Genomic DNA, 15,570 nt, shown 5'->3' on the forward strand with positions numbered 1-15,570 from the left:
GTTGTGATGTTTCAGTTCAGAGGCAGACAAAGAGCGTGTTCACAAATGTAAGTACTTCCAAAGACGCTTACACAATTCCAGTGTTGTGTAACGCTGGATAGCAGTCAGCTGACAGGCATATATAGACATTCAGTAAGTTTCATTCATGAAATTTGGATTGAGGCATGAATACTCAATCTGTTCACCTTGAACTTTGGCCTTACAGTTTAAGATTTACACCAGTGGTGGGCAATCTGCAGCCCACGTACTGCATGCAGCCCATCAGGGTAATCTGATTGCAGCCCGCGAGACATTTTGCTGACGTTGACCATCCGCAGGCACAACCCCCTGCAGCTCCCAGTAGCCACGGTTCACCATTCCCGGCCAATGGGAGCTGCGGGAAGCAGCGGCAAACACATCCCTGCAGCTCACCACTTACCGCAACTTCCATTGGCCGGGAACAGCGAACTGCGGCCACTGGGAGCTGCGGAGGGGGGTGGGGCATGCCTGTGGACAGTCAAATATAAACAAAATGTCTTGCAGCCCTCAATCAGATTACCTTGATGGGCTGCCGGTTGCCCATCACTGGCTTATACTGTTCATTTGCAGTTGGAAATTAGATTGCAGAGAACTTTTTCTGGCCCTTTGAAAGTGTCTGAATTGTTGATTAAATGAGTCTTGAAGCTTCTTGATCCCTTAAGGACACAACTGTTATACTCTGACTTCTTGAGTAATTGTTGGCAAGTCAGGAAAATGAGAGAAGCCATTCCACTGAATCAGTCTGTAAACAAAACAAAATTTCCATCTACTGCATGGGCCCTCAGTCCCCTCTTGCTCTCTGCAGTCCTGAAGCATGCACAAAATGGCTGTCTTGATTAGGCAATGTCCTATTATAAGAGACCATCCCAAAATATCCCCAAACCTTTTGAGTTCAATTCTGCTCCTCTTTTATTAGTAGCCCTTCTCCATTATTCAACCAATTTTTGCCCCTAATAAATCAGTTAAGACAGATTTCACTGTATTTCTGCGTATCTGAAAAGAATTAGTTGTTTGTGAGTCAGGAAGTCAGACTTGAAGAAAGTGGAGGCCTGCAGCAAAGGGTGAACTATGAGAAATTATTTTAGTTGAAGAGTGAGTCTGTTAAAGCTCCCTCAGCCAGTTGTTCCTTCTAAAGCTCCCAGTCCCTCCCACCATTCTGTTTGGTGTAGCTACTGCTCCCAGGAATTCTCCCATCTGCTCGCTCATCTATATTCCACACCTCCAGAGAGAGGTTCAACCCAGGAGCAGCCAAAGCACTTTAGGCCTTTCCTGTTTGTGTTCTATTGGATCCAACCACTTCTGATTAGCATGATCAACAGTAAAGGCATTTTTTTAAAACTCCACCTTGGCTTTTAAATCATTCTCATTAAGCATCAGCATTAATAGCAAGTTGATATAAATGGAGGCAGCTCACATCTTCTGTTATTTATTTACTTTACAGTAATACATAGATGCTCACACTGAAATCAGGTGCTAAGTACAAACACATCCTAGAGCCATTGGTTATGGTGTCTGATCACAAATGCAGGAAGACAACATTGCATCAGTTTAATTGTTGATGGTTCCCTTTGGCAGGTTTTCTTTGCAAACAGGAGCGGCTCCAGGCACCAATGCAGCGAGCACATGCCTGGGACAGCAAGCGGGGGAGGGATGGCGTGCTGGTCATAGTGAGGACAGGGGTCAGAGGCCCTTCAGCAGTGTTTCTGCAGGAGGTCCGCCGGTCCTGCAGCTTCAGTGGCAATTCGGCAGCGGGTATGTTGAAGGCGCGGGACCAGCAGATCACCCGCAGAACCGCCACCAAATCCACATTACCGGCGGACCTCCCGCAGAAACGCTGCCGAAGGCTCCCTGACTGCCGTGCTTGGGGCGTCAAAAAACATAGAGCCACCCCTGTTTGCAATCATAAGGGTTAGAGACCTAATTTCTGCAGTACTGAGGAGACTGTCACCAAGAAGATGGCAAGAAAAAGCATGGCAAGCTCTTTGGAAGCCATGGGTTATGTTCCTTAGTTTTTCTGCACAACTGTGGGGATAAATATCTGAGAGTGAGTTTTTACCCACTGATCTTATTGGGCCCAACCTCAGAGGTGACAAGTCAATAAATCATTGTAAGTGTCATGCCTGGGGGCTGACGGTCAGAGCTGAAACAGGAAAAACAAAGAGGAGGTGGAAGAAGTTATAAGAATTTGGCTCATCATTGTCTGGTTTGGAAAGCACATTCTAGTGAAAGAAGAGGTACCGATATTTCTGTAGTCTTGATGTGTTCCAAAATCTTGGTGTCTGAGCTATTTAGCTTCTTTCTTTTTTAAGATAAGGTTCCTATGGCTCTCCTTGCAAACTATATTGAACTCACTAAGGCTACTATTTTTGTAGTACTTCTGTCTGAAGTATTAACTTTCCCAGAGCTCACTTGTAGAGACTCTATTTTATTCTCAAAGACTGGAAGAGGTATAGTAGATTCCTTCCTGGCCATTTTTCATGTGAAGCCTTATTCAAATGGTAATTGAAAAAGGCTTTGTGGACTTTGTTCTCTACTCAAAGAAAAAAATTACAGCTGTGGCCAGCTTGGGGTAGTAGAGAATTTTTGCTGACAGACTCACAGAAAAAACTGGCTTGGAAGTTACCACAGCCACCCAAAGGTTAAATGATCAACTACGAACTGTTACCAAATATTACTGAAAACAAAAACAGTGAATAAAATGCTAGCTCATTTTTGTTTAGTTCAGTAACAAATGTGCAAGAGTTAGTTAAAATATTTTGAGAGATCTGTGTACAAGGTATTCTGTAATTGAATATCGAGTGCAAAAATGCCCCGAGTGTGTTGTTCTAAGAGATTATTTATATTACTATAGCACCTAGATGTCCCCGTTAGGTATCAAACCTCCATTATAATAGGTATTGTACAGCATCAAGCTACAACATCTGGATTCAGATTTCTTACAATCTAAAGTTAAAGAACATCTAGGACTTTGATTTGGACTATTCTAATGACAGATTCAAAATTCATAGTCAGATCTGGGTTAGGATTTCAAACACATTCTCCAAACTCTGCTGCTGTTCAGATCCAGGATTTTTGCCTCATTATTATTGTTATATAATGCAAGCACCTGGAGGTCACAAGTAACATCAGGACTTCATTGTGTTAGGTACTGTATACCACACAGTAAGAGGCAGATCCTACCCCAATTACTTTATAATCTAACCAAACAAAACAGACACACACAGAAGTGAAATGACTTTCTCAAGATCATGCATCTATTCCGTGGCAGAGTCAAGAATAGAACCAGGTCTTTTGAGTCCCAATCTAATGCCCTGTCCACTGCAGCATACTACTGGTCCAATCATCCTTGGTGGCTGGAGTTGCCTGGCGTCTGGTTTTCAACTGGAATGTCCAGACGAAAAGGGACCCTGGCAGCTCCGGTCAGCACTACTGACCGGGCCGCTTAAAGTCTGGTCAGCAGGGCTAAGGCTGGCTCCCGGCCTGCCCTGGCTCTGCATGGCTCCTGGTAGCAGCTGCCATGTCCAGTTCCTAGGCGCAGGGGCGGCCATGAGGGTTCCGCACGGTGCCCACCACCCTGAGCACCAGCTCCACAGCTCCATTGGCCAGGAACCACAGCCAGTGGGAGCTGTGGGGTCGGCACCTGCAGGTACGGGCAATGCACAGAGCCCCCTCATCTCTCTCCATAGGAGCCAGACATGCCAGCTGCTTCTGGGAGCTGCCTTAGGTAAGCACCACCCGGCCAGAGCCCGCACTACTCACCCCCTCTTGCACCCCAACCCCCTGCCCCAGCCCTGAGCCCCCTCCTGCACCCTAAACTCCTCATCCCCAGCCCCACCTCAGCCTGCATCTCCAGCCAGCGCCCTCACCCCCTCCTACTCCCTAATCCCCTGACCCAGTCTGGTGAAAAGCGAATGAGGGTGAGGGAGAGCTAGCAATGGTGGGTGGGGGGATGGAGTGAGCAGGGGTCAGGGCCTCAGGGAAGAGGTGGGGCAAGGGTGTTTGGTTGTTTATGATTAGAAAGGTGGCTATGTGCTATTTTTTTAAATGCATTGATATTTGTATACTCATGTTAATACTCTTATTTTTTTCTGGTTGGGTTTACTTCTTCATATCTGGCAATTCATTTACCAGGTCTTTTAGTTGTAAATAGAACAAAATCTTGATCCTGCAATGATCTCCATTCAGGTGCTTGAATGCGGGACTGTGTGTGGGAGCAGGAAGTATCCCAGGCAAAGTTCTTTGCAGGATCAGGAACTATGAATAACAGACACTGCCTACATTTTTATTAATATTCCTAACTTAGGATTTTTGGACATGGTTTAAAATGTGCACTAATATTTTTCTATATGGGACTGAAATCAGAGAGACTCATTGTGAATTAGCAAATGAACACAATGAAGTAGTAAGACATGGTATAGAAGAGTAAATAAAATGCCTCAGAAAACCTTTTACGTATTTGACTAGCATGGTTCTGATGATATTTAATAGCATATGAGTAAATTTTCTGTATAACACTGGCGTATCACATAGAGCTAACTCCTCAGTTTGTCTCCAGCTGGATAAGCTGCAATTAAAGACAGCTAAAAATAAATATAAATGGATCTAAAAGGGATGTGGCCTGTGTGACAGAATAGGAGGAGATACCATCTGTATTAAGGTGTGGTCCATCTTATGAAAAAGGCAGAGAGTCACTGCCCAAGTATATCTGGTAAAGGGAATTAAGTCTTACACCCTCCTATACACACAAGGTGCGCCAATTTAGCTAAAATCTCTTTTAAAATCAATTTAGTTAAACGTGCAAAATCCTGCATAGATACTCTTAAACCAACTTGAGAGTGTCCACACAGGAGTTGGCACCAATTTAATTAAATTTGAGATACAGCTTTAAACTGGTGCAAGTTTGTGTATAGACGAGGTCTTGGAAATAAGAGACCTCATTTCTGCACCATTCTAGTATATCTCGCTGAGGGGTGATGAGAGACTGCCATTTTCTGTTTGAATGATGCGATGTGTGAGCTAGAGAATTGAATAATAAAGTCTGTTGTAAAATATTTCCTGTGAACATTGCCAGTTTGGAAAAATCATAATTTATTTCTAGAGTCAAATAATCTATTTTAAAATAAATTTTTAATCCCGGCCTTAAGACTTGCCTCCCCAGTGCATTTTAGGAGCATGGAGTAACTGGGCAAAACTAAAGCCCAGGATAAATCAGTTTTGAGTAGCCATATGCTTAGCCCCAGTGAACAATATTCCTCAACAAACCAGCTGTATGGTTTAGCCTATGGAAGAGAAGCCTACAAATGAGCTAGAATCAGTACTGAAATAATCACTTATTTCACCTCTGAGCTAATGCCACTGAAGATATGTAAAGAAACCTAACAGGCAGCTGTCTGTACTGATCCTGGCCTGTGGAGAAATAGAAGGCTTAAGCTAACAATACTGCAAATAATGTTTTTCATATAATATAACAATAGTATTTTTAAAACTTGCCGCAATGCAAATCCATTTGAGAAACAAAGTACCTTGTAATATATAAAAATTGTATTTTTTAAATATGTATTTCTATAAATGTCTGTTTATATATGTATATTTTACATGCATTTATGCATACACGTACTTATATATGCTCTGTGTGTGTGTGTGCATCTAGACACAGAGCTTAAATAATGTATGTATATGTACCTATATTTGAGGGGGGTGAAGCGTTTATAAGAGGCTTTCCTGATTTAATTTCTCTGTTTGCTTGTATTCAGCACTTAAGGGCTTATGCATTCAGTTTGCTCAAAAGAGTGATGAAGTACTTCTTGCTTATGCCTCAAATCAGAAATGCATGAAGTGCAGCTGCAGAGATAATACATTCTCCCCAAAGGCTTTGGCTGAGCAAATTAGGTGTCAATGGGGTGCCTGCGCAGGCAGTACTCTCTCTAATTAGTCTCTTGAGCCTAGTTGGTGGCGGGTATATGATGATCTAATCAATTGGTCTGTGTCTGATGGTACGTGTAAAAATCCTACCAGGCAGAGCTGTCTCTCACAGGTCACTCACCTGCACAGCAGGAATGCTCATTTTCATTTTTCATCTCTTCCATCACATGATGCTGACAGTTGGTTTTAAGAAAACTGAATCCAAAAAAATATCTAGTTCATAGGGCATGTGGGTCAGAATAAAGCTGCATTATGGGTATTGGTGATCCAGTTAATTAACAATGATAGCAAAGAGCTGTATGTAGATATTACCAGAATACAAATTTTATCGATAATATATTTATTTTAATGGCTTCACTAGTACAGAGGTGAATAAAAAATAAACAAGAAAGAAATGCATTATCTATTAATATTATACAATTTTATGGAGCAATAGCTGGGTATATTAATATGGGAAGGAGACCATTGTTGATGGTCTTAAATTGCCAGTATATTTCACCTTCCAGGAAATGCAGTATCCCCCAGTTACCTGGTTGCATTTGTGTTTATAACCGTATTTCATAGGAATGAACTGTCTAAAGTGCTGCTAAATAGAACTGCACTCGGAGAGGGCTTTGCATGTTAAGGACTCTGCATGAGCACAGCTCCACCCTGTTTTATAATTTGCTCCCTAATTAATAGCACCTTGGGAAGGATGCTGAGGCTGCCAAAAGTAGCCTGTAAGGGAAGTAGGGACAAATATTTTTAAAGGGAAGAACTGTCCTTTCATAAATTAGAAAAAAGAAAATCTGCAGGAAGTCTTGGCCTCTTAGTCACCCCTCCCTTGCCCCAGGCCTTGAGACTTAGAATTAATATTTAAAATACAAAGCTTTTGTATCCTTTAATAGTGTTGCTATTACATCAACAGCTGCAATATTATACAGTTATTCATTGCTTATTTTTAAGCTGGATTAATAAATTGTATGACAAAACAGGGTGTATGCAGCAGAGAATTTCATACAGTTACAATTACATACAATTACTTTGCTTGATTTGCATCATTAAATATTTCAGATGCATCATTAACTTGCTTATAATCTTTTATTATTTTTAATAGAGACATGAAAATCTAAACTGTCTCATCCTGCAGTGCAAAAATAAAAGTTCATTTTTAAGGCAGTCTGTTACATGTCAGACGGTACTTTAAGGAGATCTGAAAGAGCCCTTGTTTGCTCTTGGGAAATCATAAGTTGTAAATATTTCATTTTGCAGCTTATGCTTTTATAAGCGAAGCTGTGACCAGGGGGCCATACACACGATCTGTAAAGTCACCAAGCAAAACGTTGATTTGTATGGTCAGAAAAAAAAATAGGAAATTTTAGTGAGAATTTTTCTAGAATAGATCTCTCTCTTTTTACATGCAAAAGCAGAATTGCTATCGTGTAGAGAATCCTGGTTCATGAACAGCCTTGGGTCTTAGATGTTTGGTGCTTGAAAGGTAGGGGCAGCATGGACCACATTGCTCTCCAGTAACCCTTTCGCAATGACTGTATTACCAACCTGAAAGCCAAAGGAAAGGTGTATCAGAAGCAGTCAGCACTGGGGATGAGAGAACTACACTGTAACAGTTAAGGGGGTTCTTATTCAGAGCCACATCAGAGAAACAAAGGAGCCTCTATAGAAATCTTTGAACATTACCCCACATGTTAATCACAACTGTCAGTCCTTATTCCATCTTGTAACCAAAATGATGCTGTCAGTGTTTCCCAGCATGTAAAATGGCAGCTCTTGCTGTTTAGTGTCGTAAATCATTTGTGCTAGCATAAGAGCATAAGAATGGCCATACTGGATCAGACCAATGGTCCATCTAGCTCAGTATCCTGTCTTCCGACAGTGGCTGGTGCCAGATGCTTCAGAGGGAATGAACAGAACAGGGCAATTAGCAAGAGACCAATTCCCTATCTCCCAATCCCAGCTTCTGGCAGTCAGAGGCTTAGGGACACCCAGAGAATGGGGCTGCATCCCTGACCTATTCTCCATGAACTTATCTAATTCTTTTTTGAATGCAGTTATACTTTTGGCCTTCACAACATCTGGTGGCAACGAGTTCCACGGGATGACTGTGCATTGTGTGAAGAAATACTTCTTTATGTTTGTTTTATCAATACTGCCTATTAATTCCATTGGGTGACCCCTGTTCACAGAATCAGGCCAGCGGTTGTGGAGAAGTGCTGAACATCTGTTTGCGACTGGAGAGTGCTTGGCATGGCACAGGAGGCATGTTGGCCCTTCATTAGAGAGTTGTCTGTGTCTGATCAGTTTTACGTGGAGAGCCAAAGCTTGGAGAGTTTAGGTGTTTTGCAACTGGAAAATTTTAGTGTCACTGGGAAAGTTTTTGTTCGTTCACTGTGGCAAAGAGCAGTCTGGAAACTTCTTTCTCTGTTCTTCTGTTACAAATGCCAGAGACTCAAGTTTTCTTATCCCAGATCTGGTTAATTTGAAAAGCAACATCTGGACAGGGTCTTGTCTTATGTCCCAGTCATTTTGTCACTCACATTGGATGATGTCTGCTTTGCTTGTTATACCAAGTCCTGGGACTCCAGCATTATGTGCTTACCCTTATAGTTTGGCCAGCTGTTCTCTGCCTGCAATGACATTTTTTAAGCAGTACAGGAACCACAGGGATCAGCAGGGCAACCAGACCAAAGTTAGGGTTGCAGAATATAAACCCAAGGTGCAAGAGACCCATCTATCCCCACTGAACATTGAACAGGTTCCAGGATCTATAAATCTTCCTGTTTGTCAGTTGCTTCCATATAGGATGATGGAGGTCTCCACTAAGCAGTGTTAGTTTAGGAAAACGTGGAGTTTGGGGAATATTATCAAAATGTCACCAATGAGCACTAGTGAAATTTTAATCCCCAAAATAGTGCGCCTACTTACATAAGTGTCAACTAGAGAGGTCATCTTCAATATGGTCTTTGAAACCAGAGATACTGAGGCATCAGCCATAACAAGCAGCCAACGGAAGAGTGGGATTTTCATGTGGATGCCAGGAGTTAAGTGTTGGTAGGTGTCCAGCACAAATCACAAAGGCAATTGGAAAACAACCCACATAGGACTCCAGAAATGGTCAAACTCCAAGAGGCCATAAGACACTAACTGCCACACACCACTCATAGTGTATTTTTGTTGATCTAGCTCAAGGGCTGTGTAGTTTTGAGGGAGAGGGAGAGGAGCACTCAGCGACTGTGATAATGAGCCTGGCATGGGTGGAGAGAAATTGCAAAAGGTGGAAATTGTTTAAGCTACTTCTGATGAAAAAAGCAATTAAAGTTTTATGCTTGAAGCTGCAGTTTGCATTAGTTTTTCAGGCAATTGTTTCTTTCCTGGTGTTGAAATAAGGTCCTTATAGACTGGAGTCAGTGGCGCCCACCATTTGATTTGTGTAGTTTTAGGAGGTGCTAATCCCAACAGAGCTCTAAATATGATAAATATTTTTACATAACTGCCTTTTTAAGTGCTATTTTCTTGTATATGTGAATCTATCCTTGCAATTCCATTTAAAAGTGTAACAAGTGCCCATAGTTCAAATCTCATCTTTTAAAAAAACCTGTTGTTTTAAAAACAATATATGTATTTCGAACCTGTCTTTAGGTAATTACAGAATTCCCGATCTTCTTCAGCAAAGAGCTTGTATAGAAACCCATTTGGAGATATTTAAAGGTTAAAAGTGCTAGTGACAAAACTTAAATCCTTCCAGTGGATCCATTCCTTACAGCCCTTACTCAGCTATGGCTCCTATTACAGTCAATGGGATTTTTATTTAAGTACTTCAGGATCATGCCCTACGGGTCCTCAGTCTGTTTGACTGGCCCTAAATAAATAACAGAATGATCACAAGCTGTCTTTTCAGAATCAATAATTGGGAGTGAGTTTGATGAAATGGAAATCACTGGCATAATTCAAAGATAAAACTAGGGAAATGATTACAACATACATATGCTAGAAAAGCACCAAAATAAAAATGAGTGTTTTGTGTTCCTGGGTGTTTATCATTACCAGGTGGAGTTTACAGAGCTATTTGCTATATATACCTATATATAAGTGAACTCCTTTTTGGAGCAAAGTCTGAGGGGTCCGTTTATCAGGTAGATCAGCCTCAGCTGTCCAGCCCTCTGTTAGGAGAAGAGAATGGTCATTAGCGCAACTGCTAGGTGCAGTACAGGATGAGCAGCAGGGGAAGGGAGCAGACATAGCTTATAAGCTCCAAATGCTATACCAATAAACAGCAGGTTCCTCTTTACGTGCCTAGGGCGTAAGCATCTCCTGCAGAGACAGCTGTCTGGTACCACGTATACCTGTGTATACACTCCAGTTGAATGTGTTGGTGCTCATGACCCCTCTGAAGAGTAGGCCACTTTTATGTAGATCCCTTAGTAAGGACTTAGGCGCCTTAGTTTAGGCACCCGATTGGAAAATGCTGGCTTCAGGGCAGTGGTCCCCAAACTGCAGGGCACGCCCCCCTTGGGGGATGCGGAGGAACATTCGGAGAGGCACGTGCAGTGGGGCCTGGCCCAGCCCATACGGGGAGCGGGGAGGGAGCACCACACAGCACCATTCTGCTCCCAGCTGTGCTCCACCTCTGGCTCCACCCCTAACCGCATTTCCACACTCAACCGAGGGTTCCAGCCCAGCTGAGGCTCCACTCCTGACAGCCTCCCGGAATTTCAATAAGGCCATGACCCCACTCCAAGCCCCAGCCCCGGGTCCTGACCGCGGGCTCTCATGAGGGTGTGGCTGATTCCATTACGGGTAAGGTGTGGTGCAGCAGAAAAAGTTTGGGGACCACTGCTTTAGCTTTGTTGCTTTGTTGAGACACCTCATCTCTATATGTTTTGGGTTTGTAGTATTTTGGTCAGAGTGGGAGCAATAAAGTAATGAATGCTGGCTGTGGGCAAACATACTTTTTAGGTTCAGAAATCATAAAATGATGCCGGTCATGAGACTGCTTATAATTTCTATTTTTCCCTTACAGGATTACGCTCACCACTCTTCAGGAGGGAAACAGAACCTGATTAGGGGACCAATGATTTGAAGGAACCGTGGCCCTGTCTCCTTCTTTTCTCTCTGGTGGATTTCATTCAAAAGAAAATCGAAGCTGGCAAGACTCCATTTTTCCCTGCAATTTACTTAAAACCTTGCACGCATTTGGATACCTTGTGATTTCAGAGAACTATGTGAAGATTTAACTTTTGCTTACTGGTACATGGGATGTACTCTTTTCAGCCTTTTGTGTTTGATTTTGTTTGATTTTCCACTGCAGCACAGCGTCTTTGTAAAGATTTTTATGCTTTCACCAGCAAGGTCTTAAATACGTTAAGACAACACATTTGGTGTTCACACTTGTTCAGTAATGTCTGTACATAAACGCCAAGAGTGGCATAAAAATGTGTGTTTTCTTTGAGAGTTGGGCATATTTTTCAGCCAGTTGGGAGGCTATTTCTAGCTAGAGCAAGCCCAAGTCCTCAGATTAACTGACAAGTACAGTATCTTGCCATTATTCCTAAAGTGAATTTTTACCTCTTCAGAATGTTCATATCCATTTTTTTTTTAAACCTGGAAATAATTGCGTGTTTATTTAGAACTCAGAATTTGGTTATTCCGTGTAGGCTGCATAGCATGCCACTTTACAAAATAGGCCTGCAGTGAAGAAAAAATGACAGAACATACTATGCTAACAGATACAGTCATGAATTCCTTACCCTTTGCTAATATAGATTTTAAAATATATTTTATAGGTCTTGGCTCCATCTTTACTTACTTTTTCCACACCCTATTTAACTTCTGGAATATTTGCTGAAAAAGAAAACAGAAAGAGCATGAAACAGAATTGAGTTTACTTTAGGACAGACACTAGGGTGCAGAAACAGTATTTGCTGAATGAGCCACTAAAACTACCTTTGTTGTTTTGCTTCTTAGAAAGCAAAATGAAAAGTCACCCTGATCTAAAACGTGTGCTGTTCCACACCAAAGCACTTTCACTTATTTTCCTTAGACATTTTAATCTGATTGGAGGATGCCACCAGCTACTGTGTATTTCAGTTCTTTTTTTGACTGAATCACTCAGATGCAAACTTGGCAAACAGTGCAGTCATGTCATTTTAAAAAAGGAGACCTCTGCTCCCCTGGACTGGGGAGGCAGGGCTTGAGGGGACCTTGTGGAATATGACTGCCCTAATGTACAAAACTTTGAATTCAGAGAGACTGGCAATGGGGCAAATCCTGCTGTTGAGTTATAATGGTGCTTGAACAGAAGGGCTTGTTAGGCTATTTTATTCAAAACGTGAAGTTCCTCTGCTTCCTGGATGCATCAACTGCCAAAAAAGTGCACTGGTTTAGCATTTAATGTTTTGTTTGGAGGGAAAGGGGAAAGAGTTGGGTTACCGCCCCTTTATTAAACTCTAGCAGTGTTTCTGTTGGGAACTAGGAAAGAACACCCAACAAGGCAAATCCTGGATTGTTCAAAAGCTACCAGTAGAGCTTTCCTCCTATGAACTACAGTAAATATTGCTCTGTACTTTCTAACACAGTTAAGATGTGAAAATACACCCAATAGTTGCACAGTCATGAAAACCATATGTCCCCTGTGTCATCTCTGTTGTTTAGAAACTAGTAAAAACTACAAGAAAGCTACTTAAATCACAATCCTATTTTAAAACTTACTACAAATTCATTCTGGTACTTACAAGGACAGGAGGTGGAAAAAATAAGCAGCAAGCCCACTGAACTTTTCAGACTCATCACAAATGAAAATTGCCTTATGTCATTTGCTTTGAGTTACATGTTTCATTTTATTTTTTAGAGAAAAATCTTTTGTACGTTATCTTTGCTATTTAAATCATATGCAATTTGATGTTTAAAATTAGCTATTTTTTAAGAAAGGCTTTACTTCAAAAATCTGTAGAATTTTTGAAAATGTAACAAAGCTTTCATTTAGGAAAATAAGGGCAGTTCCTTAGACATATATCTTTTACTTTGGCAGCTTAAATAGGGAGGGTGAGCAATTATGCTGCTCCGTGAAACATCTGGTGGTTTGATATAGAGAGTAATTCCCCAAACTGTTCCCTTCGGAGGGATACAAGTCTAGCACCTTACTTATCTATGGTAACTCAAGCATAGCATTTGCTTAAATCAAGTGTATATCCCTCTCTTCTCTCCCACTTTTAAACAACCATTGAAATCGTTAATGGTTATGGCCAAAATGTTCACATTTGAGTGCCTGAAGTTGGGTATGTGAATTTAGATTTAGGTGCCTAAATAGAAAGTGACTCAATTTTCAAAGGGGCTGAGCACCTCTGAACTCCCAGTAGAATTTTGGGAACTCAGCATTCCTGCCAATCAGGTCACTTATTTACACACCTAACTTCAGACACCCAAGTTTGAACATTGTGGCCTGTGCTCATCAGCAGATTTATTATTCTCTTGAGGAAATTCTGAAATGTGAGCGTTTGTCTTCGTGGATGGATAACTTTTATTCAGACGGTTGATGAGGGTGGGAGTAAGACTTTGAAAAGGTTCACACAGATCCCCAAACCCACTCAACAGCAGATAGGGCTCCGAGTTCCAGTGCAACTGAAACCTCAGGCCAGGTGCCAAAAAGCTCCCTAGCCCTGGGTGGTTATGATTGTACAGCCCTGCTCCCCCTCCCTCTCCTTCCAGAGCAGCCCCTACTTAGCGAGTTGTCACCCTGCAATACCCATCAACTAGGAACGCCAACTAACCATTAGATCTTCCTGTGGAAGGCCAAACAATCCTCCTGCTGCAACATCCTGAAACTGGATGTTTCCTCCATTGCTCCCCTAAGAAGTGCTAGCTGTCCATTCTCCCTCTAAATACTTTCCAGGGAGCACCGCACAGGCCCACTGCTGACCCCCAAATCTAGAAGGGTCTTCAGAGAAGCAAGAGGAGGCAAATTGGCTCTTGAAGAGACGAGCAGGAGCTAGGAAAGAATCCTGCTCCTGCTGTCAGTTGCTGCATTCTGTTAGGTCGCACTTCACACTCCCAAGCACGGGTTAGCTGCTGAGTTTTGGTAGAAATGGCCATTACTCCCTGGAGCGCAATAGTTTGTGAAGCTATGGGACGCTACCTGCCTCTAGTCAATAATACCATGTCTGGGAGCAACAGTGGGATGATTTCTCTTCTACCGCCTTGCTGGTCCTTTGATGCTTTATGATGTTGAGGGGAGGTGGTGGCTTTGCCTGAGGGAAGGGGGACGGCTGTCTGGTATCACTGAAAATCCAAGGGAGTGGCAGTGGGCCAATAAAAGTGCAAAGGCATGTCCTAGCTCCATAAAGATATTAATAGTAGGTGGAGGGGGAAGGAGAGGTGGTGATGGGGATGATCTGTGGGAAGGGAAGATTTCTTGGAAGTTCAGGTTCATAGAACATAACCATATACGTTACCATCTCCAGCTGGCTTTGATCTTCAGTCCTGCTGGGCTCAGTTCATCTGTCCCACATGAACCAGACCCAGCAGGAAGTTGCACAGCACTAATCAGGACCCCTTAGCACTATGATAGTATCAACATTACATCACTGCATAGTATCCTGGATTGGATGTTGGGGGGTTTTTCCCAGAAAAAACATTGTTTAGGATAGCAAATCTGTTCATGCAGCACATGAAAACTCTATCTGCAATACTGCAGACATTGGGGGCTATTCTTGCCTTTGGTATGAGGGAGAACTTTACACAAGGAACTCCCACTAATGCTAAAGGATGTTACAATAATCAGTTCCCCACTGATTGGTGGGAGAAATACACCTCAGTGTGTTCTTTGTAAGTGCACACATGACTAAATATGTTGTCAATGCTCTATGTTATGCTTCTATACAAAATAGTCATCTGTGAATATTATGGGTTTTGTAACCTTTGTTTATATAAAATGTTTAGGCTGTACATACTTGGGGGCAAACTACTGACATCCATATAAATAGAAATATGTTGTTTTGCCACCTATAACAGTAACCTCCCCTACCAACATAACTGTATGTTACTGCCTTGCATTTTTTTCATATAAGCAAAAATAAAAGGATGCACAAAAAATCCTACCCAAAAAATGTATTTGACAGTGCTGCATACAAAATCCCTATTCACCAACTTCGGCTGGGCTTTTTGTATGATGCATTGAGGCATTCTTTTTAACAGGGGTTTGGTACATGAAAACAATGTTAATGTAATTTATATATATATATAAAAAATACACACACATACTTCAGAACAGCAGCATAGTAAGCAGTGCAGTAAAATAAATGTGACATTTGTAATTTGTCTGTATTATGAAAGATGTAATGGTTTGTCAGCTGTAACTGTTTTCTTGTAACATGATATTGAATAAAGTATAGCAGAATCTCTCTATTCTCCTTGGTGTTGCTGTGTAGAACTACCATGCAGTACAAATTTCCTTGCAGAGAAATGAAAAGCATAGTGCTTGTAAACATTTTTTAAAACTTTTTGTTAAGGCAACATTACAATAAATCATTAACATACTTCACTGTACATTACTTATTCAGGGTCAAGTTAATATTTAAAGAACATGACTAAAGATTCTGACTGGGGATCCCTGGGGAATGGGCTAGAAAGGATGGCCAC

The 15,570-nt window shown here is 41.8% G+C and overlaps 1 protein-coding gene across 8 annotated transcripts in view; it reads left to right on the forward strand.

The window, feature by feature from the left end:
• CDK14 (cyclin dependent kinase 14) overlaps positions 1 to 15,336 on the forward strand; it is a 538,670-nt gene extending 523,334 nt beyond the window's left edge. For all 8 annotated transcript variants that reach the window (XM_050939609.1, XM_050939614.1, XM_050939613.1 and 5 more), the window contains one exon: positions 10,958 to 15,336. The gene's annotated coding sequence lies outside the window, so the exon portion shown is untranslated. The remainder of the gene's footprint in view (positions 1 to 10,957) is intronic.
• The last annotated feature ends 234 nt before the right edge of the window (positions 15,337 to 15,570 follow it).

This window comes from Gopherus flavomarginatus, chromosome 2 (genome assembly GCF_025201925.1).
Source record: "Gopherus flavomarginatus isolate rGopFla2 chromosome 2, rGopFla2.mat.asm, whole genome shotgun sequence".
NCBI lineage: Eukaryota > Metazoa > Chordata > Testudines > Testudinidae > Gopherus > Gopherus flavomarginatus.